The sequence below is a fragment of the Hemiscyllium ocellatum genome, chromosome 2, assembly GCF_020745735.1.
Source record: "Hemiscyllium ocellatum isolate sHemOce1 chromosome 2, sHemOce1.pat.X.cur, whole genome shotgun sequence".
Taxonomy (NCBI): domain Eukaryota; kingdom Metazoa; phylum Chordata; class Chondrichthyes; order Orectolobiformes; family Hemiscylliidae; genus Hemiscyllium; species Hemiscyllium ocellatum.
Genome location: NC_083402.1, coordinates 8,971,180 through 8,994,952, shown reverse-complemented (window position 1 = coordinate 8,994,952; position 23,773 = coordinate 8,971,180). Strand labels below are relative to the sequence as shown.

General features: G+C 44.0%; 1 protein-coding gene across 1 annotated transcript in view; it reads right to left on the bottom strand.

Annotated features, from left to right (window-relative positions):
• tmem8b (transmembrane protein 8B) overlaps positions 1 to 23,773 on the bottom strand; it is a 128,932-nt gene that overhangs the window by 34,256 nt on the left and 70,903 nt on the right. The gene's annotated exons all lie outside the window — the stretch shown is intronic.

Here is a 23,773-nt window from a genome sequence, read left to right as displayed (position 1 = left end):
CACACCCCTACACTAGCTAAACTTCGGCCGGTGGTCTGGGACAGGAGGGTGTGGCTGCAAATGAGGCAGGTAGAGGGATACAGGAGGTAGAGTTGCAGAAGTCTTAGCCCCTGTCCTTGTCCAACAGGTTTAAGAGTTATGCTCCCTGTGTGGACAGGAATAGGTACGACTTGGAGGATGAAACAAGTGACCGCAATACCTTGGTGCAGGGAGCCAGTCAACTGGAGGGAGAGAAGAGAAATGTTGTTGTGATTAGGGATAGTATAGTTAGAGGTATAGAAACTGTTCTCTGGACCAGGATTGAGAGTCCCGAAGGTTGTGTTGCCTGCATGGTGCTCGGGTTCGGGATATCTCTTCTGGGCTGCAGAGGAACTTGGAGTGGGAGGGAAAAGACCCAGTGATCATGGTCCTTGTAGGTACCGATGACATACAAATAACTAGGTCAGAGGTTCTGCTAAGGGGATATGAACAGCTAGGAGCTAAACAAAAAAGCAGAACCAAAACGGTAATCACTAGGATCAGGGAGGGTCCCAGAGGACTGGAAAATCATTAATGAGACACTCCTGTTTAAAAAAGGGAGTAAGGCAAAAGATGGAAAATTACAGACCGATTAGCCTAACCTCAGTTAGGTGGTGGGTAAGATCCTGGAATCCATTGTGAAGGATGGGATTTCTGAATACTTGGAAATGTGTGGTAAAATAGGGCAAAGTCAGCTTGGTTTCATCAAGGGGAGGTCATGCCTGACAAATCTGTTAGAATTCTTTGAGGAATTAATGAGCAGGTTAGACCAAGGAGAGCCAATGGATGTTATCTACCTGGACTTCAAGAAGGCCTTTGGCAAGGTGCTGCACAGGAGGCTGCTGAGTAAGGCAAGGACCCATGGTGTTAAAGGCAAGGTGCTAGCATGGATAGAAGATTGGCTGTCTGGAAGAAAGAAGAGAGTGGGGCTAAAAGGGCCCTTCTCAGGATGGCAACCGGTGACAAGTGGTGTTCCACAAGGGTCAGTGTTGGGATCACAACTTTTCACTTTATACATTAACGATCTAGATGAAAGAACTGAGGCCATTCTGGTTAGGTTTGCAGATGATACAAAGATAGGTAGAAGGATAGGTAGTATTGAGGTGTTGGAGAGGCTGCAGAAGGATATGGACAGGTGAGGAGAGTGGGCAAAGAAGTGGCAGATGGAGTACAACGTGGGAATGTGTGAGCTTGTGCACTTTTGTAGGAAGAATGGAGGCATTGGCTATTTTCTAAATGGGGAGAAAATTCAGAAGTCTGAAGTGCAAAGAGACTTGGGAGTTCTAGTCCAGGATTCTCTCAAGGTAAACCTGCAGGTTGAATCAATAGTTAGGAAGCCAAATGCAATGATGGCATTTATTTTGAGAGGACTTGATTATAAATTAGGAATGTTTTTATATTCTGAGGCTTTATAAAGCTCTGTCAGACCACATTTGGAGCATTGTGTGCAGTTTTGGGCTCCATTTCTCAGGAAGGATATCCTGGCCAAGGAGCATGTTCAGAGGAGGTTCACAAGAATGGCTCCAGGAATGAAAAGGTTAACATATGAGGAAAGTTTGAGGATTGTGGGTCTATACTCAATGCCACATGAATTGTGGAGGCCAGGTCATTCAGTATATTTAAGATTGAGATTGATAGATTAGATTACTTACAGTGTGGAAACAGGCCCTTTGGCCCAACAAGTCCACACCGACCTGCAGAAGTGCAACCCACCCACTCCCCTACATTTACCCCTTACCTAAAACTACGGGCAATTTAGCATGGCCAATTCACCTGACCTGCGCATCTTCGGACTGTAGGGGGAAACCAGAGCACCCGGAGGAAACCCCACTCAGACAATGTGCAAACTCCACACAGTCAGTCGCCTGAGTCGGGAATTGAACCCGGGTCTCTGGCGCTGTAAGGCAGCAGTACTAACCACTGTGCCACTGTGCTGCTCACTAGTTCCTGAGTAATAAGGGGATCAAGGATTCCAGGGAGAATGGGGTTGAGAAACATATCAGTCATGATTGAATGGCAGAGCAGACTCGATGGGCTGAATGGCCTAATTTCTGCTCCTATGTCTTGGTTCATGGACAGAAATGGCTAATACCAGTGCAAAGGCACCCAATTATACTCAGAAATGCTCAAAGAATACAAATGCAGGAAATATAAAATTAGAGCAAAAATACCAGAAACACAGAACAAGACAAGCAGCAAATGTGGAGAAAGAAACTGAGTGAACGTTTCAAGTTCAATGACCTTTTCCCAGAACTGCCCGTAACTAGAAATGAAATGACAATTGTGAGCGATTTTGATTTAATTCATGAGAAAATCAAAAATAAAATTTTGTGACAGGTCAGGAGGGATTAAATAACAAAGAGTTTCTTTTTATCAATTCATGGGATGTGGCATTCCTGGCTGGACCAGCATTAATTGCCCACTCCCAATTGTCCCCTTGGGAAGGTGGGGGTGAGCTGCCTTCTTGACCAGCTGCAGTCTGTGTGCTGTGGGTTGACCCACAATGCACTTGGGGAGGGAACTCCAGGATTTTAACCTCGTGACAGTGAAGGAACAGCAAGATTTTTCCAAGTCAGGATGGCGAGTAATTTGGAGGGGAACTTCTAGGGGGTAGTGTTTCCATTTTTTCTGCTGCCCTTGTCCTTCTAAATGGACGTGGTCATGGGTTTGGAAGGTACCGTCTGAGGATCTTTGATGAATATCTGCAGTGCATCCTGTTGATAGTACACTCGGCTGCTACTGAGTGATAGTGGTGAAGGGAGTGCTTGCTTATGGATCTGGTGCCAATCAAGCGGCTGCTTTGTTCTGGATGGTGTCAAGCTTCTTGAGTGTTGTTGGAGCTGCACCCATCCAGGCAAGTGGGGAGTATTCCATCACACTCCTGACTTGTGCCTTGTAGACGATGGACAAGCTTTGCGGAGTCAGGAGGTGAGTTACTCGCTAGAGTACTCCTAGCCTCTGACCTGCTCTTGCAGCCACTGGTCAGTGTTGCTACTCCAAGTCAATTTTCTGGTCAATGGTAACTCCCAGAATGTTGATAGGGGATTCAGTGATGGTAACACCAATGAATATCAAGAGGCTTTGGTTAGATTGTCTCTTATTGGAGATGGTTATAGCCTGGCTTTTGTGTAGCGCGAATGCTACTTGCCACTTGTCAGCCCAAGCCTGGATATTGTCCAGATCTTGTTGCATTTGAACATGGACTGCTTCAGTATCTGAGGTGCTGCAAAGTCTCAGGATAAAACAGTGAGAAACACATGGTGCAATTTCAGGAATGTCTGGTTTGCCCCCATTCCATGTTTACTTCTGGCTTAGGAATACCATATTGGGGAAGATACAATGCAGATTCCCCTCACCCAAACCATCTGATTTACCTTCAGGGAAGGAAATCTGCCATCCTTACCTGGTCTGGCCTTCATGTGACTCCAGATCCACGCAGTCTAAGAGGCAATTAAAGATGAAGAACATCTTAGAGATGAAGAATACTGGCCTTGCCAGTGATGCCAACATCTCATTAGGAAACAAAATGCTGTCAAAACTGCGACTGCCAATTCAAAGAATCTCAGAATTGAGACAATGGATTCTTGTTTGGCAACGATATTAAGTATTCAGAAACCACGGCAAATAGATGGGGGTGAGATACATATCTGCCACATTCCTATCGCATTTTGTTTTGGGTTGGAAATGGAACCTCCTGTTGTGATATCCCTAATACAAGGCAGAGAGAGGCTTGCATGTGGTTTGCATGATACTAATAACAAGACAGATGGATTTTGTCAGAATTTGGATAGACTAACATTATTGTAGAAAAGTAACTGGAGTGAGAATTAGGTTTAGAATTGAATTTAAATAGCGCAGATCGCTGAAATTTAATTGTCTTCCCTTATTTTAACAAAACAATCCTTATTTCCTTTTGCCTTTGGGTCTGATGCAAATTATTCTCGGAATGAAAGGCTCATTATAAACTGCCACAGAGGAGACAGGACTGGAACAACAAGCTTCAAGGCAGCAGACATGACCCAGAATAATCAGAGCACCAGAAGTGAGAGATTAACACAAAATGACTCTTAAACCTACAGTATTTCCCCAGAAACCTTAATTTACACATGCAATGTCACTCAATTAAAACAGTTCTACAAAATAAAAGGTCTCCCTTTCACAGACGCTCGCACACTCTTTCTCTTACACACACTCTTTCTCTCTCTCTCTCACACACACACACATGCTCACACACACGCTCTCACACACACGCTCTCACACACACTCCTCTCTCTCACACACACGCTCTCTCTCTCTCACACACACACATGCTCTCACACACACTCTCTCTCTCTCACACACACACGCTCTCTCTCTCTCACACACACACACGCTCTTTCTCTCACACACACACACGCTCTCACACACATTCCTCTCTCTCTCACACACACGCTCTCTCTCTCACATAGACATACTTTCTCATGCACACACTGTCTCTCTCACACACACTCTCACGCTGACACACACACACACACACACACACACACACACACACACACACACACACACACACACACACACACACACACACACACACACACACACACACACCAGTTCGTGGCCAATATCCCTCTAACCCCTTCCTATTCAGATGTTTTTTAAATGTTGCAGTTGTACCCACTTGCACCACTTCCTCTGGCAACTCATTCCATATACACATTAATGTCTCCACGAAAAAATTGCCCCTTCAGGTCCTTTTTAAATCTTTCCTCTCTCACCTTAAACCTATGCCCTCTAGCTTTGGACTCCCCCACCTTGGGAAAAAGACCTTGGCTTTTCACCCTATCCATGCTCCTCATGATTTTATAAACCTCTATAAGGTCAGCCCTCAGCCTCCGATGCTTCAGGGAAAACAGCCCCAGCATGTTCAGCCTCTCCCTATAGCTCAAACCCACCAACCAATCTTTGTAATTTTTTTCTGCACCCTCTCAAGTTTAACAACATCCTTCCTATAGAATGTTTTTGCAATATTTTCTCAAAAACTAAAATCCTGCAAATAAAGGAAATCTGAAACAAATGTAAAATGCTGGAGGAACTTGAAATTGCTCTGAACCTGGTCTGCAAACACATCACATCGGGCCCAAAACATTAACTCAGTTTCTCTCTCCACAGCTGCTGCCAGATCTGCTGGGATTCTCCAGCATCCTCTCTGTTTATTTGTGCAGTGTTATGTTTATTCACAAAAATAAACACAAAAATGATCTGCCTTCTAAGTCAAATATAGTGCAGCTTCAATCTGTTTCTGATATATGTGCACTCAAGTGAATCCCAAATTAACGCTCAGTACCAGCACTCTAATTAAACAGAATAAATTTCCAATTAACTGGTAATGCAGTTTGGGGCTGAAAGTTTGCTCGTCCTGAAACCTTCACCCTATTTCTGCTGCTGCTGCTGCCAACTGTATCTCTACCTGGAGGGCATGTGCTCTCGGCTGTGTGAGATCTTTAGCAATAGGAGTTGAAGGAGGCAATTCAGCTTCTCCAAACAATCTGCCATGCAACAGCCTCATGGCACTCTCCTGGTTTCCAGCTCCTCATTGCCCTCAACTCCTCAATATTTCAATGACCTCCAGAGAAAAGAAATTCCTTCCCATTTCAGTTTTCAATGAGTGTATTCAGCCAACATTATCAAAGATCCCTCCCTCCCTGGTTATAATCTCTTCAGACCTCTTCTGTCAGGCAGAAGATATAAAAGCTTAATAACATGTGCCAACAAGTTCAAGGACAGCTCCTTCCCTGTTGTTATTAGACTTCTGAGTAGATCTCTTAAATTTCAAATTTAATGTTGATCTCACTCTTTGGGCATTTTTTCTGCAGCCATAACATTGGATTCCTCACTCTGATTACCCTAATACACTTTGTATGGCATGATCTACCTGTACTGCATGGAAAACAGAACTTTTCACTGTAACTAGGTACACGTGACAATAATAAATCAAACCAAATCAAATCCCTGCCAGTTGTCCCCACTATTCATAAAGTCATATGAGCGCAGAAACAAACCCTTCCGACCAACCAGTCTATGCTGACCATAATCCCAAAGTGAACTAGTCTCACCTGCCTGCGCTTGGCCCATATCCCTCCAAACATTTCTCATTCATGAACTTATCTAAATGTCTTTTAAATGTTGTAACCATACCCTCATCCACCACTTCTTCTGGAAATTCATTCCACACACATAGCCCGTGACTAGTGGAGTGCCTCAGGAATCGGTGCTGTTTGTTATATCAATGATATATCAATGTTATATCAATGATTCGTATGAGAGTGTACAAGGCATGATTAGGAAGTTTGCAGATGACATTAAAATCGGAGGTATCGTGGACAGTGAGGAACGTTATCAGAAATTGCAGCAGGACCTTCATCAGCTGGGGAAGTGGGCTGAGAAATGGAGTTTAATATAGATAAACGTAAGGATTGGCATTTCGGAAAGTTAAATCAAGGTTGGAGTTTCATAGTGAATGGTAGGACCTTAAGGAGTGTTGTGGAACAGAGGGACTTTGGAGTCCAGGTGCATGGTTCTCTGAAAATGGAGTCACAGGTAGACTGTGCAATGAAGAAAGCTTTTGGCATATTGGCCTTCATTAGTCAGGGCATTATGTTGCAGTTATACAGGATGCTGGTGAGGCCGCATTTGGAATATTGTGTTCAGTTTTGGTCACCTTGCTATAAAAAGGATGTTATTAAACTGGAAAGAATATAGAAGAAATTTACAAGGATATTGCCAGGATCCAGCATTCAGAATCAAAGGGAGAGGCTGGACATACTAGGACTTTTTTCTTTAGACTATTGGAGACTGAGGTGGGGGGGGGGGGGCGGAATATTACAGAAGTATATACTATCATAAGAGGCATGGATAGGGTGAATGCACTCAGTCTTTTTCCCAGGGTTGGGGAATCAAGGACTAATTAAGGTTAGAGGGGAAAAAAATAAAAGGGAACCTGAGGGGCAACTGTTTTACACAGAGGGTGGTACACATATGGAATGAGCTGCCAGAGGAGGTGGTTGAGGTGGGTACATTAACAACATTTAAAAGGCATTTGGATGAATACATGGATAGGAAAGGTTTAGAAAGGTATGGGCCAAGTGCAGGGAAATGGGGTTAGCGTGGATGGACGTTTTGGTCAGCAAGGACCAGTTTGGGCCAAAGGGCCTGTCTCCATGCTGTAAGACTTTATGACTCTATGCAGTTTCTTAAAAGTTACCCTATCAACCCCTTCACAATCTTGAATGTTTCAGTAAGATCACCCCTCAGTCTTCGAAACTACAATGAGTAAAGGCCAAAGCTGTTTTGTTGTTTTAGGGATCTCAAGCTCATCTGTCTTGTGCCATCCTCACCCAGCTGTTTTAACTTGTGTGCCATCTGTCTGTGACAGCACCAACCAAGTACATCGCGATCCATATTTCCCTCTGCTGCCCTCACTTTATCCTCTCTGTTGCTTTTTCTGATCAGGAGCCCGAAATACTGACATTCTGTTTTCCAGGTGTCACTTTTACATGTGGTGTCAAGTATCTCGTCTCCTCTTACACCTGGAGAATGGGCCAGATTCTGGCCGATGGAGTTTGATGCGGGTAAGTGTAAGGTTGTCCATTTTGGCCACAAAAATAAAAGTACAAATTTTTTTTTAAAGGGGAATCAGACTCAAAGTGTGTCAGTGCAGAGAGATCTTGATGTCTTTGCGCACGAAAGTGCGTACGTGGCTGTAGCATATAATCAGAAACGCAAATGGAATCCTGACATTGATTGTAACAGGACTGGAATATAAATGTAAAGAGGTGTTGCTACATGTGGTGAGACTATGTCTGGAGTATTGTGATCAGTTTTGGTCTCCTGACTTGAGGAAGGATGTGCAGGCACTGAAGACAGTTCAGAGGTTGATCTCAGGGATGAAAGGGCTGTTGTATGAGGAGGGAAGAACAAAGTTCAAAGAAATTTTACAGCCCAGGAACAGGCCCTTCAGCCCTCCAAGCCTGAGCTGATCCAAATCTACTGTCTAAACCTGTCGGTCAATTCCTACTCATCTGTATCCCTCTGCTCCCCACCTACTCATGCATTTATCCAGACGCCACTTAAATGAATCTACCATGCCTGCCTCTACCACCTCTGCTGGCAATGTGTTCCAGACGCCCACCACCCTCTGTGTGAAGTACTTGCTGCATGTATCCCCCTTAAACTTTCCACTTGAAAGCATGACCCTTTGTTATTGAATCCTTCACCCTGGGAAAAAGCTTGTCTCGATCCATCCAGTCTATACCCTTCATGATTTTATAAACCTCAATCAAGTCCTCCCTCAATCTCCTTTTTTCTAATGAAAATAAACGTAACCTACTCACCCTCTCTTCATAGCTAGCACCTTCCATACCAGGCAACATCCTCGTAAACCTTCTCTGCACCGTCTCCAAAGCGTCCACATCCTTTTGGTAATGTGGCCACCAGAACTGAACACAGTATTCTAAATGCAGTAGAACCAATGTCTTGTACAATGTTAACATGACTTGTCAGCTCTTATATTCAATACTCTGTCCAACTAAGTCAAGCATACTATATGCCTTCTTGACTACTCTATCCACTTGTGCAGCAGCCTTCAGGGTACAATGGACCTGCACTCCCAGATCTCTCCGCCCATCAACTTTTCCCAAGGCTCTTCCATTCATTGTATAATTCTCTCTAGAATTAGTCTTACCTAAATGCATCACCTCACATTTGTCTGAATTGAAATCCATCTGCCACTTTTCCACCCAACTCTCCAGTCTATCTATATCCTCCTGTATTCTCTGACAGTCCCTTATGCTTTCTGCTACTCCACCAATCTTCATGTCATCTGCAAACTTGCTGTTCATACCAACAGTGCCCTCTTCTAGATCATTTATCTGTATCACAAACAACAGTGGCCCCAACACTGACCTTGTGGAACACCACTGGTCACCTTTCTCCATTTCGAGAAACTCCCTTCAACTACTACTCTCTGTCTCCTGTTGCTCAACCAGTTTTTTATCCACCTAGCTAGAACATCTTGCACACCATGTGACTTCACTTTCTCCATTAGTCTACCATGCGGAACCTTCTCAAATGCCTTACTAAAGTCCATGTATATGACATCTACAGCTCTTCCTTCATCTGTCAACTAGGTCACTTCCTCGAGGAACTCTATTGAGTTGGTAAGGCATGATCTCCCCGGCACAAAACCATGTTGCCTCTCACTAATAAGCCCATTCTTTTCTAAATATAAATAGATCCTATCCCTCAGTATCTTCTTCAGCAACTTTCCCACCACTGACATCAGGCTCACTGGTCTGTAGTTACCCGGAATATTCCTACTACCCTTCTTGTACAGGGGGACAACAGGAGCAACCCTGCAGTCCTCCGGCACTTCACCTGTACTTAAGGATGCCACAAAGATATCTGTCAGGGTCCCAGCTATTTCCTCTCTCACCTCCTTCAGTAACCTGGGATAGATCCCATCCAGTCCTGGGGATTTGTCCACCTTAATGACATCTCGCCTACCCAACACATCTTCCCTACTTATATCAATGTGATCCAGACTAATCAAACTTCGATCTCTAATCTCAATATTCATCATGTCCCTCTCCTCAGTGAACACTGATGCAAAGTAATCATTCAGAATCTCACCCATTCTCTCAGGTTTGACACACAGCTTTCCTTCGTTATCCTTTAGTGGACCAATCCTTTCTCTAGTTACCCATTTGCTTCTTATATAAGAATAAAATGCTTTGGGATTCTCCTTAATTCTGCTCGCTAAAGCTATTTCATGACCCCTTTTCACCTGCTTGATTCCTCGTTTAAGACTTGACCTACTCTTCTGATATTCTTCCAGGGCCCATTCTGTTCTTAGCTGCCTAGACCTAAAGTTTGTTTCTCTTTACCTCTTGGCTAGTCTTACAATTTCTCCTGTCATCCATAGTTCACGAATCTTGTCCTTCCTATCCTTTGCGTTCAACGGGACGTCTTGCACTATCTTTGAAAGCCTCCCACATCTCAAGGATGGATTTCCCTTCAAATAGCTGTGTCCAGTCCACATTTCCGAGCTCCTGCCTAATTTTGATATAATGAGCCTTGGCCCAGTTTAGTATTCTTCCCTTAGGACCACTCTCTTCTTTATCTATGAGTATTCTAAAACTTACAGAATTGTGGTCACTGTTCCCAAAGAAATCCCCCACCGCAACTTCTACTACCTGTCCTGGCTCGTTCCCCAGTACCAGGTCCAACATGGCCCCTTCCCTCATCGGACTATTGACATACTGGTTAAATAGCATGGGCTAGAGATCAGAAGGATAAGGGGGGGATCTGATTGAGGAATATAAAATGCTAAAGGGGATTGATAAGGTGGACATTGCACAGATATTCACCCTTGTTGGACAGTTTGGAACAAGAGGTCATAGATATGAGGTAATGGGAAGAAGTAGTTTCAAAACTGAGATGAGGAGAAACTGCTTCTCTCAGGCGGTTGTGAATCTGTGGAACTCACTGCCCCAGAGCGCAGTGGGGGCAGAATCAATCCGCAGATTCAAGATAGAAATAGAGATGTTTCTGATGGAAAGCAGGATAAAGGGCTGTGGGGAGCAGGGAGGAAAGGGGAGTTGAGATCAGGATAAGATCAGCCATGATCAGGTTAAATGGCTAAGCAGGCTTGGAGGACTGAATTACCGACTCCTGCTCCCAATTCCTATATTCCTGTAGCCAATAAATGGATCGTTAGCACAAATCTTTGCCTCTATTATTCTTTATTATTAATACTCTGTCAGACTTAATCTACTATTATGACTCTTCTGACTTGAAGAATTATAAATGTTCGGCCAGGCGGATTGAAATCTCCAAATCCTATCGTACAAATGGAGAGGAGGTAATGGCCCAGTGATACTGTCAGTAGATTGGTAATCCAGGAACCCAAGTAATGTTCTGGGGACCCAGGTTTGAATCCCACCATGGCAGCTGGTGAAATTTGAATTCAACTAAGAAAAGAATCTGGAATAAGAAGGCTAAGGATGACCATGAAGCCATTGTCCTTAAGAATTCCAGCGGCTATCTGGGGAAGGAAATCTGCTATTGTTAGTTTGGCTGGCCTACATGTGACTCCAGACCCTTAGAATGTTGAGCTAGCCACTCAGTTCATGAGCAGCTAGGGATGAGCAATAATTGCTAACCCAACCAACATTAATACACAATAAAACATGTAATCTGCTAAAAACAGAGGGCGGTTGTGAAAAGGAGATTATAAATAAATAAATGGCACTTTCTGAGTCTGTCGAGATGCTAAATAAATGGATACATGGTGTTTAGGAACTGGGTGAATCATGGAAATGGCTGAGTTATATGAAAAGTGTCATCCATGGGTTATGTTACTAGACCAGCCATCCATAAGTTTGGGTTGTTAAACCCAATGTGAGTCAAATGTTAAATCCACCCCCAGATGCATTTTGAAAATTGAAGCTCAGTTTTTAATTTAAAAACCATAATACTATTCCATTATTGTAAAAAGCCATCCAGTTCACAGAAGGCCTTTAGAGGTGGAAATCTCCCACTCTGACCTGGTCTGGCCTACAACTGTATTAAGTGGCCATCGGAACTGTCATCTCAGACAATATCTGGCCCCACTGGGGGCTGCTTCAGGTGATGAGTTGGTCTTGAAGACATTATTCAACTCTGATTGGGTGTACATTGTATGTATATAGGACCTTGAGACATAGAAGCAGAAATAGGCCATTCAGCCCATCAACCTTCAATGAGATCACGGCTGATCTGATAATCCTCAATTCCACTTTCCTGCCTTTTCCCCTTAACCCTTGATTCCCTTTTACTGATTAAAAATCTGTCTATCTCAGCCTTGAATATATTGAGTCTGAGAGCAGGAGGAAGGCATTCAGCCCCTCCAAGGCTATTCTATCACAGTTTGTCTATATCTCACTCTAATCAACCTACCTTAAATGCAGTTTCTTGATACAAAAATTGTTGTCCACAAAAATCTAGCCATCACAGTCCGGAAAGCTCTGTTCTCTACCCTTCCTTTTCACATTTCAAATCCTCAGTACTTTTCTTTTTTTCTTTCTTCTTATTCATGACTTCTGTCATTAATTTAGTGCCGTGGCATGCCAACTTATAAACCTTCTCGGTCAAAACAATGAGTGCGGATGCTGGAAACCAGATTCTGGATCAGTGGTGCTGGAAGAGCACAGCAGTTCAGGCAGCATCCGAGGAGCAGTAAAATCGACGTTTCGGGCAAAAGCCCTTCATCAGGAATTCTGTTTGTTTTGCAAAAATACACTCGACACTAAGTTGCCATTCTATTCTATTCCAGTTTAATCCTCCATAATCTAAAATGCAAGTGTGAAAATGACACTTGAAGCATCAGCAGTTTCACAGAGCCTACCTGACAGATCACTGTCCAGTTACCCCTGTGAGAGAGGAAGTGGGACTCTACAGGGATGTCACTGAGAATCATGTTCAGCTCCAATGACTCCCCACACTGCAGCATATCCACGCAGCTGGCTTATAGTTAGCTTTCCAATTCAAGAACACTGGTATCCCAGTGACATACCAGAGGCTTAATGGCAACCATCAGTCTGCAGCTGAGTGCGAGCCAGGAGAGAGAGAGAAGGATATTTGGGATATTGGCACTACAATGCAGCACCTGCTTCCCAAGAGGATGGCACAGTGGCTCAGTGGTTAGCATGCTTCCTCACAGTGCCAGGGACCCAGGTTCAATTCCAGCCCTGGAGTTTGCATGTTCTCCTCATGTCATAGAGTCATAGAAATGTACAGCATGGAAACAGACCCTTCGGTCCAACTCGTCCACGCAAGGGTTTGCTCCAGGTTTCTCCCACAGTCCGAAGATATACTGGTTAGGTGGATAGGCCGTGCTAAAATCCCATTGTTTTCAGGGATGTGTAGGTTAGGTGCATTAGTCAGGGTAAACATTGTGTGATAGGACAGGGAATGGGTCTGGGTGGGTTACTCTTCGGAGGGTCAGTGTAGACTTGTTGGGCCGAAGGGCCTGTTTCTACACCATAGGGATTCTGTGATTCACCTGAGTCATTGAGGGAGACTACAAGTGTAATTGTCCCTTCAAGATTCATGGGGACTCACAAATTAATCTCCCCGTGGAGCCTATTGAGGGCTGGTAACGGGAAATGACATGCCCAGCTGGAACTTACCACCTGAGCTGGAGATAAACTAGGTCCCCCTCCTCTTCCTCAGTTACCTTCTAGTCCAGGTGGTCCTTGTAGGGGGAGTATATGGTGTCCATCAACACTCTCGATGCCTTTAGGGAGAGGTGGGGACCACAGGGGACACAGTGCTTTATCTCCCTCTCCAACTTCATTTGATTTAGCTCCTTCCTGTTCTCCCTACCCTATCCCACTGTCCTCACTGGCAATGGCTCCCACTGCCCATAATGAGTTCTGTACGTAAACTTGGCTACACCAGTGAGCACTACTGCTGCTTAATAGTTTAAAAAAAAACTCATGGTGATTTGGTGGTGGGAAAGCCGTTCGGTTATGTGTGATAAAACAAAGCAGACCCTTAGCCTCCTGTGATGCAGTGGTAATGTCGCTACCTCTGAACCGGGAGGCCTGGGTTCATGTCCCACCTGCTCCAGAATTGTGTCATCGTGTATCCGAATGGGTTGACTTAAAAAAAATGAAACAGCCCCTTTCATGGGCTCATGTGGTGCAATGGTAGTGTCCCTCTCCCTGAACCAGGAGGCCTGACTTCAGGTGCCACCTACTGCAGAGATGAATAATAATACCTCTGAATAGGTCAATTAAAAATATCTATAAAACCCACCCAAGTAGTATTCCTGGTGCACTGAGCTCAAAAATAAGATCAGTAAAACGTTTCATGCTTTCCTTCCTGAAGACAAGCCCTTGATAAGTTTGGTTGGCTGAAGAATTCCAGCATGTGCCTTGTTTGCAGTGTCTGGGTATCCGGGAGAGGGAGCATGTGGAGAACTTTGTCCAGTTCGGCTCGCCCCGTGATAGAAAGGATATTATTAAACTGAGAGGGTTCCGAAGTGTTTTACGAGGATGTTCCCAGGTGGGCTGGGACTTTTTTTCACTGGAACATTGGAGGTTGAGGGGTGACCATACAGAGATTTACAAAACCACGAGGGCTATAGATAAAGCAATGGCGGATGTCTTTTCCATCGAGTAGGAGAGTTCAAAACAGGGGTGTATTTTCAGGTGACAGAAGAAAGATTTCAAAAAGACATGAGGGGCAACTTGTTTCTCACAGAGCGGTTTGTGTGTGGAATGAACTGCCAGAGGAAATGGCAGATGTGGGTACAGTTACAATGTTTAAAAGATATTTGGATAAGTTCATGCATGAGAAATGTTTGGAGGGATATGGGGTAAGAGCAGGCAGCTGGGACTAGTTTAATTTGAGATTCTGGTCAGCCTGGATTAGTTGGAACCAAAGGGTCTGTTTCTCCGGAAGACTCTCAGTGCCTTTAGAGAGAAGTAAGCACCATAGTGTATGGAGTGCCTTATTCCACACACCCCCAACTCCATTTGGTTTAGCTCGCCTTACCCCTTGCTCACTTTTTCTGTTTGCATTACTTGTAATAGTCTTTGCAGCTAAATACCTAATTGGCTACAGAATATCGGTGGCAAGTAATAGCAATTAAAAACGTCATGATGATTTGTTGATGGGATACAAAACCTTTCAGTTGCGGGTAAGAACACTTCTGGATATAAAACCAAAGAGAAGCAGACTCAGGGATCAGGTATATACATTACTATTATTACTAATTAATTGTTCCAATATAGTAGCATTTCATCAACACATCTTTGACAAATTCAGTGAAATAGATTGTCTCACGTGTAACTTTAGCAGCAGGAAGAGAACCCCAGCTTTTAGCTGTAACAGAGAGAGGAATAAAAACTTCCACATCCAGCTTTAAGATACCAGCAACTGCTGAAAGCTAAAACTAAAAAGCCTGGTTCTGTGGGAGCGTGACCCTACCCATCCAGGCTGCTTCTATTGTTCCAACTTTATTAAAAAAAACCCAAAGCCTCACAAGCTGTTTACTTTATAGGGTTTGAACACAACACTCTCTACCTCTGTCTCAATCTTTCTTCATTAAAGGATAAAATACACCTCTTAAAGACACAATGTTGTCACAGATTGTTGATCGCCAGGGAGATGACTGATTATTAGGGAAATGCAGGAAGGTAGAGTTATGGTTAAAATCAGATCAGCCATGATCTTACTGAATGGCAGAACAAACTGAAAGGCAGAGTGGCCTACTCTTGTTCTTTGTCTGTATGCTGTAAACTCTGTACCAGATAAGTCACCCATGGAACACCTAGAAATACTTAATTAGAATAGAACATGCTAACTCATGAACTTTGTTCTTAAACCTCTTACAGTGTTGGCTCTCCTGTATGTAGTGGGTCAGTTTTAAGGTTGGATATGGTTTCGTACAGGTTGCATTTTTGAGCAGATTACCTCAACATTGGACTCATTATTAACACAGAGCACTGAGACAAAGACAGAAACTGCTGGAGAAACTCGGCAGATCTGGCAGTGTCGGTGAAGAGAAAACAGAATTAACATTTTGGGTCCAATGACCTTTCTTCAGAACTGATTGTAGCTGGATAAGGAAACAGTCATTGCCAGTCCTGTTAAGTTCTTCAGCGATTTCGGGTTTTGTTTCTAATTTCCAGCACCCACAGTTCTTTGGATTTTGTTTGTTTTGTGTCAGAGAGATCAGATGCGGTCTGGGTCAGAGGACGGCAGAGTGGGAATTGGAGTTGTGATCCCAGCAAGAATCCTGGAACTGTACAGGAATTTCTGCTCCGGGGAGGGGGTATGGAGTGGTGGGTGAGGCATTTAGATGGAGAGTGGTACATTTCTCTCTTTGATACCAGCATAAAAGTCTCACCCCTTCCCTTGCTAAAAAAATAATTAGCCAACAAATGACACAAAGTTGATGAGGGCCAATTGACTCGAGGCCCTCACACAGCAGGTTCAGCTGTTACATAATTCATTTCCCAGTGATTGCATTTTTCAAAATAAGATTAGCATTCTCTTTTCAATAAGGAACATCCAATCTGTGTGATTGAAGATGACCAGTGCATGTTTACTCCGAAGGCAGCTTACCCTTTATTTAATGGTCCTGTGGTTTGTGCTGTGACAGCTCCTGTTGCAAAATGAGAACATATTCCATTCTCGACTAACTCATCTCCTCCCTGAACCAGGTTCCTGTGGCTGTGGATAAATCAATTGCCAAGACTTTCACCTACCTGAGAGTGTGTAAGCACATCCTACCCTCTCGGGAGTGAGCCAAGATTTATACACAAATTAAAATCGAAGACGCAAATGAAGAGTTGGTCTTCGAAGATGTCTGATCAAAATAAATTCTGTGATGGATTTGGCTTTGCATCTATCACGTGACGATATTTTCCCTGAATTTCACATCTTACTTGCGATGTTCTGAGGATGTGAATGGGGTGCTGCACAAATTCTAGCTCTCTCTGTTTCTACACCTCATGACACTTTCACTGACATCGAATCAGAGAATAATATAGTGCAGAAGGAGAAGGAGATCCTTCAGCCCATCATGTCCCTTTGACTAGAGTATTCTCATGATCCCACCTTACTGCCCTATCCAAACAGCCCTGGATTGAATTGAATTGAATTGAATTTATTGTCATGTGTACCAAGGCACAGTGAAAAGCTTTGTCTTGCGAGTAATACAGGCAGATCACAGAGTTAAGTAACATAGATAAGTAAATAATAGGTAAACAGCAGCAAAAACAAAAACACAGAATGTAAAGAGTTTTTGAATCCATTCAGTATTCTAACAACAGTAGGTATAAACTATTTGATCTGTCAGGGATTTCAGGTTTATGGGGAAAAGGCAGGAAAGTGGATGTGAGGAATACTGGATCAGCCGACTGAATGGTGGAGCTGGTTCCAGGGGCCTACTCTTTTTTTTAGATTAGACTTACAGTGTGGAAACAGGCCCTTCGGCCCAACAAGTCCACACCGACCCGCCGAAGCGAAACCCACCCATACCCCTACATTTACCCCTTACCTACCACTACGGGCAATTTAGCGTGGCCAATTCACCTGACCCGCACATCTTTGGACTGTGGGAGGAAACCGGAGCACCCGGAGGAAACCCACGCAGACACGGGGAGAACGTGCAAACTCCACACAGTCAGTCGCCTGAGGCGGGAATTGAACCCGGGTCTCAGGCGCTGTGAGGCAGCAGTGCTAACCACTGCGCCACCGTGTTCCCATTCCTTATGGTCTTATAGACCTTGAGAGTGGCCATACCCCCCTCTACAAGTGGAAAATGAACATGGAATATTGAACAGTACAGGCCCTTTGATGTTGTACTGACCTTTTATCCTACTCTAAGGTCAAACTAACCTACATGCCCTTCATTTTCCTATCATCCATGTGCCTATCGAAGATTTGTTTAAATATCCCTAATGTATCTGACTGTACTACCACTGCTGGCAGCGCATTCCCACCACTCTCTGAGTAAAGAACTGACCTCTGACATCTGAGGTTCACACGGATGATCCCTGGAATGGTAGGTCTAACATATGAGGAACGGCTGAGGATCCTGGGATTGTATTCATTGGAGTTTAGAAGATTAAGGGGAGACTTAATAGAGACGTACAAGATAATACATGGCTTGGAAAGGGTGGACGCTAGGAAATTGTTTCCATTAGGCAAGGAGACTAGGACCCGTGGACACAGCTTTAGAATTAGAGGGGGTCAATTCAGAACAGAAATGCAGAGACATTTCTTCAGCCAGAGGGTGGTGGGCCTGTGGAATTCATTGCCATGGAGTGCAGTGGAGGCTGGGACGCTAAATGTCTTCAAGGCCGAGATTGATAGATTCTTGATGCCTCGAGGAATTAAGGGCTACGGGGAGAACGCTAGTAAGTGGAGTTGAAATGCCCATCAGCCATGACTGAATGGCGGAGTGGACTTGATGGGCTGAATGGCCTCACTTCCACTCCCATGTCTTATGGTCTTATCTCCCCTAAACCTTCCTCCAATCACCATAGCACCATATGAGGATGATGGACATTGACCCTGACAGCTGGGGGACAGTCACTGATGGCCAGGAGATCTGGAGGGTGACTGAAAGGTCATGGGAAATGAAAAGCTCAGCTGCTGAGAAGAGGGGCCCAGAGAAAACCAAGACCAGAGCAACCTACATCTTCCCAGCCTAGTGTCTCCCTCTGCAGCAACTAAAGCAGAGACTGCCCTTTCAGATGGGGCTCCACACCAGATGATGTTTAATACAGAGTTAACCACCACAGGGCACTTGATGATCTTATGAAATGGACATCTGCCACCAATTTAAATCCATGTCCTCTTCTGATCAAAATTGAAAATCACACAACACCAGGTTATAGTCCAACAGGTTTAATTGGAAGCACACTAGTTTTCAGAGCGTCGCTCATCCGAAAGCTAGTGCTTCCAGTTAAACCTGTTGGACTATAATCTGGTGTTGTGTGATTTTTAACTTGGTACACCCCAATCCAACACCGGCATCTCCAAATCATGACTCTTCTGATCAAACCACCTATGAGTGGAAACAGTTTCTTCCTGTTTAGTCTTTCCAGAAATCTTCATGATTCCAGTCTCTTCACATGCACGAAGGTCTCTCTTCCCCAGCACCAGGGAAATGAACATTGTCAAAAACCCACTGCCAAACAGACATTGACAAAATGTGGACATTGACACTGGCCAGAATGGAACCAAACTTTAGCCGCTTCTCACTCTTGAGTGAGACACAGTCGCCTAACCCCCATTATGCATTCTCTTATTTGCAACAGCTAGAAAAAATCTCCTTCAATTAACAAGCCTAACCTCAAAATGCAGTCAATTCAAAATCTACAGGTATTTATTTCCAGATTCGGAGGTGGAAGTTACGTCACCTGTCAAAGTTAGATTAGATACCCTACAGTGTGGAAACAGGCCCTTTGGCCCAACTAGTCCACACCGACTGTCTATCCAAAGAGTAATCCATCCAGACCTATTCCCCATATTTACCCCTGACTAATCACCTAACTCTATGGGCAATTTAACATGGCCAATTCATCTGTGGGAGGAAACCAGAGCACCTGGATGAAATCCACACAGACACTGGGAGAATGCGCAAACTCCACACAGACAGTCACCCTGAGGCTGGAATCAAACCCAGGTCCCTGGCGCTGTGAGGCAGCAGTGCTAACCACTGAGCCACCGCGGCATCAAGTCTCTCTCACCCTCTCACTGCCTCATAGCCAGTCCTCTGGCAAGAGCCACATCGCCTGTTCAAGACTGCACTCTTTCACTGCAGATACCACATGTCCTGCTGAGGTATTTCCAGTATTATCTGATTTTATATCACAGCACACGGTTATTCTTGGTTTTAACTGAAAGATATCACTGTTGGCAGTACAGCACTCCGATGGTGTGTGTGACAATAGTATGGCTTTAAGAGGTATATTTTGTCCTGACTTCTTTAATTATAAGACATTGAGACAGAGGTGCCAAGTGGTCAGTTCTAAGCCAATAAAGCAAACAGCTTGTGAGATCTTGGGGCTTTTTAAAAAATGGTTGAAACAAAAGAAGCAGCCTGAATGGGTGGGTCAAGCTGCCACAGAACCAGGATTTTAGTTTAGCTTTCAGTAGCTGTTGGGATTTGGAAGCTGCTATATATCTCTCAGTGCTACAAGAAAATGTTTGACTTCTTTCTCTCTGTATCTCAACGTTTCTCTTGATGTTCTTTCCTCCCGAATTGGAGAATTACATGTGAAAATCTATTTAACTGAATTTGCCTTTGCCAAGGGTGTGTTTATATGATGCTAATATCTTGGAACAACTAATCAGTGGTAACTAACTTTTATTAACTTGTTAAATATTTTGATAGATAGTTAAGCTAATTCTTTAAAAATTTCCTATTTTGTCCATTATTTAATTGGAGTGTAAGAATAAAGTATGTTTTGCTTCACGCCTGGCAGTTTGAACACTCGAACTGTATCCAGAACACAACACACTTACCTTTAAAATAAGGTTAAGGTCAAGTTGGGGTTAAGGCTCCCTTCTTTGTATATTATGAGGGGTTTTGGTCTGGTCCATAACAAGGATCAGCCCACAGTGTGCACATAATTACTGGGAGATGGGACTTGAACCCAGAAAAAATCCAATACAAAGTGCAATGCTATCCGTTGGACCACAGCTGGGCAAACAAGGGGAAACATGCCGAGCTAATCTTCCCAATGATTACTTTCTGTGAATGGCCCACATCTTGACCACTAGCTTTTATTCCAATAATGGAGGTGCAGACAAAACTCTAGGAGAGGTGTAACTGCAACATTTTTCCCAGTATCCCTGAACTAAACTACAGGAAAAGGAGAGAACAATCTTGAAAAACATTGGAAATTCCTGGAAATAGAAGACAGCACTGTGTTGAATTCAAGTTGAACCTTGATGTAAAGACAATGGCACAGGTTAAGGAAAGGCAGAGCACATTACAAACCGACATGGCTTGCGTAGGATTACTCTTGACTCTCTGTCAGAAGGTTCCAGGTTCAGGTCTCCCTCCAGGATGAGCACAGTAATTAAGGCTGTAGTGCTGAGGGAGTGCTACACTGTTGGATGTTCTGTCTGATCGAAGCTCAGGTAGATGTAAAGTAGCTGAGGCACAGTTACTCCTGGAAGAAGGTGCCCTGGTCAATAGTAAACCCTCAATCAACGACACAAAACATGGTGTTACAATGCCAATCACTACTAGCCTGTGGTCGGGGTAGTTTGCTGCCTCTTTCTTTGATGGGGTTCCAGGGCATATTATGACAGCAGTGATAGAGAAAAAAACATGAGTTTTTGACCTCGGTATTATAGTGGTTAGTGTCCCCGCCTGTCGCGTGGGAGACCGGGGTTCAATTCCCCGTGAGGGAGCACCCAAGCATTTAGGGACTTTTCAGTGAACAGTCACTTTTTGTTTAGGTTGGCATGGTGGCTCAGTGGTTAGCACTGGTGCCTCACAGTGCCAGGGACCCGGGTTTGATTCCAGCCTTGGGTGACTGTCTGTGTGGAGTTAGCACATTCTCCCCGTGTCTGCATGAGTTTCCCTCCGGGTGCTCCGTTTCCTCCCACAATCCAAAGATGTGTAGGTTAGGAGAACTGGCCATACTAAATTGCCCATAGTATACAGGGATGTGTAGGTTAGGTGCATTAGTCAGGGGTAAACGTAGGGGAATGGGTCTGGGTGGCATTCTCTTTGAGTGTCAGTGTGGACCTGTTGGGCTAATGGCCTGTTTCCACACTGTAGGGATTCTATGCTACTCTGGGTGAATCTTAATCAGAAAAGGCACTGATCTGAAACAAGATGTTTACTGCATGACACTAAGATTGTTACAAAATGTCTGCAGAGACCTAGGTTATAGGTTTTCATTCTGCAAGACTCTTCAGTTGTTTTGGCTTTCCTCATTCTGTCTTCAAATATTAGTTGGAGCTCGATGCAGGCAGTCTCCTTCCTATTGGAAGGATGTTGTGAAACATGGAAGAGTTCAGAAAAGATTTACAAGGATGTTGCTAGGGTTGGATGGTCTGAGCTATAGGGAGAGGCTAAACAGGCTGGGGCTGTTTTCCCTGGAGTGTTGGAGGCTGAGGGGTGACCTTATAGAGGTTTACAAAATTATGAGGGGCATGGATAGGATAAATAGGCAAAGTCTTTTCCCTGGGGTCGGGGAGTCCAGAACTAGAGGGCATAGGCTTAGGGTGAGAGGGGAAAGATATAAAAGAGACCTACAGGGCAAATTTTTCACACAGACTTTGATGTGTGTATGGAATGAGTTGCCAGATGAAGTGGTGGAGGCTGATACAATTATGACATTTAAAAGGTATCTGGATCTGTGTATGAATAGGAAGAGTTTAGAGGGATATGGGCCAAGTGCTGACAAATGGGACTAGATTAGATTAGATTAGATTAGATATCTGGTCGGCGTGGGTGAATTGGACCAAAGGGTCTGTTTCTGTGCTGTACATCTCTATCACTCTATGACTTTATTAACCCCTTCAGAACCATTGTGTGTGCAAATTGTCTGTCTTTCTCACTGTATAACTCTACTTCATTAAACAGAATAGTATTATCTGAAAAGAGATTTCATATGTGGTAAAAGGTACAATATGTATGCAAGTCTTTCTTTTGAGGTTTATCGTTTCAAACCCAACTTTATCATTGAAGCACAGACACCAGCCTCCAGTGCATTGCAGAGAGAGTTTTGTGCTTGGAAACATGGTGTTTTGAGACTCTACCTGTGACCTCAGGTGAATGAATAAGATTTCCTCTTTGCTAACCAAACCAATCAGGGAGTTTTCTCAATGTTGTAGACAATACTTAAGGCTATCAGTCATCTACAGCACCTCCACACCTACAACCATTGCCATCCAGAAGGACAAGGGCAGCATATACAGGATATGGGAACACCACCATATCCTCCAAGCCACTCACCATCCTGACTTCACAATATATCGCCGTTCTTTCATTGTCGCTAGGTCAAAATCCTGGAATTTCCTCCCTAAAGGCGTTGTGGGTCTACCTACAGCATGTACACTGCAGTGATTCAAGAAAGCAGCTCACTACCACCTTCTCAAAGGGCAACTAGGGACGGGTCAATAAATGGTGGCCGAGCAATGCCCACGTTCCATAAATGAATAAATAAAAGATCAGTACCCATCAACAGCTTCTTCATCTCCCTGACCGATTGCAGGATCTCGCTGCGCATATACTGATTGCCAGATTTGTGAACAAAGCAACAATAACACCCAGATACATGCGGGTTCAGAAGTGGTTCCACACAGAAGTGCCAAGTGATGGACTGCAGAGAGCTACACTTAGGAAAAGGCACACTCAGTAATTAACAGTACATCCCACTCTTTATAGCACTGAATTAATCTTACACATACATCTCTCAGTGAATGCAGAACACAAAACATGAATCTTTCATTACTACAAGGACATCAGCCTTCACTCCCTGAATTCAGAGTAATTGGAATTGCTTCCTACTTGTGTATTTTAATTAGCTTCGATTTGATATTCATTATTTGCTTCATGTTTTATCAGGTCTGTCACACAATTAGTGATGCCCTCCCTCCCATATGTTTCTCCACATTAGCATCTGTCCTGAATTTTACAGCGTTCGATTACCCCTCTACTTTCCCACAGGGGTAGGGGGCGGTGCAGTTAACCAACTAAGGATTGGCATTGTTGAACCACTGCCAACACAGAAAAGTGAAATACTACAGAGATTACGGCTGATCCAGTATTGCTCACATCCACTTTGTCACGGTCTCTCTATAACACCCAATTATCCACTAGATCAAGAATCTATCTCTTTTAGCCTTAAATGTCCACAAGGACTCTGCCCCCAACAGTGGAAGGAGTTCCAGAGACTCACGACCTTCTGAGACCCTTTAGAGCAGAGACAGAGAGGGATTTCTTCAGCCAGAGGGTGGTGAATCTGTGGAACTCCTTGCCACAGAGGGCTGTGGAGGCCAAGTCATTGAGCGTATTTAAGACAAAGGTAGATATTGGTAAGGGGATTAAGGGTTATGGGGAGAAAGCAGGAGAATGAGGTTGAGCAACGTATCAGCCATAATTGAAAGTCAGAGCTGACTCAATGGACTGAATGGCCTAAATCTGCTCCTATATCTTACTGTGTCATGGTCAAATATTGCTGTTTAA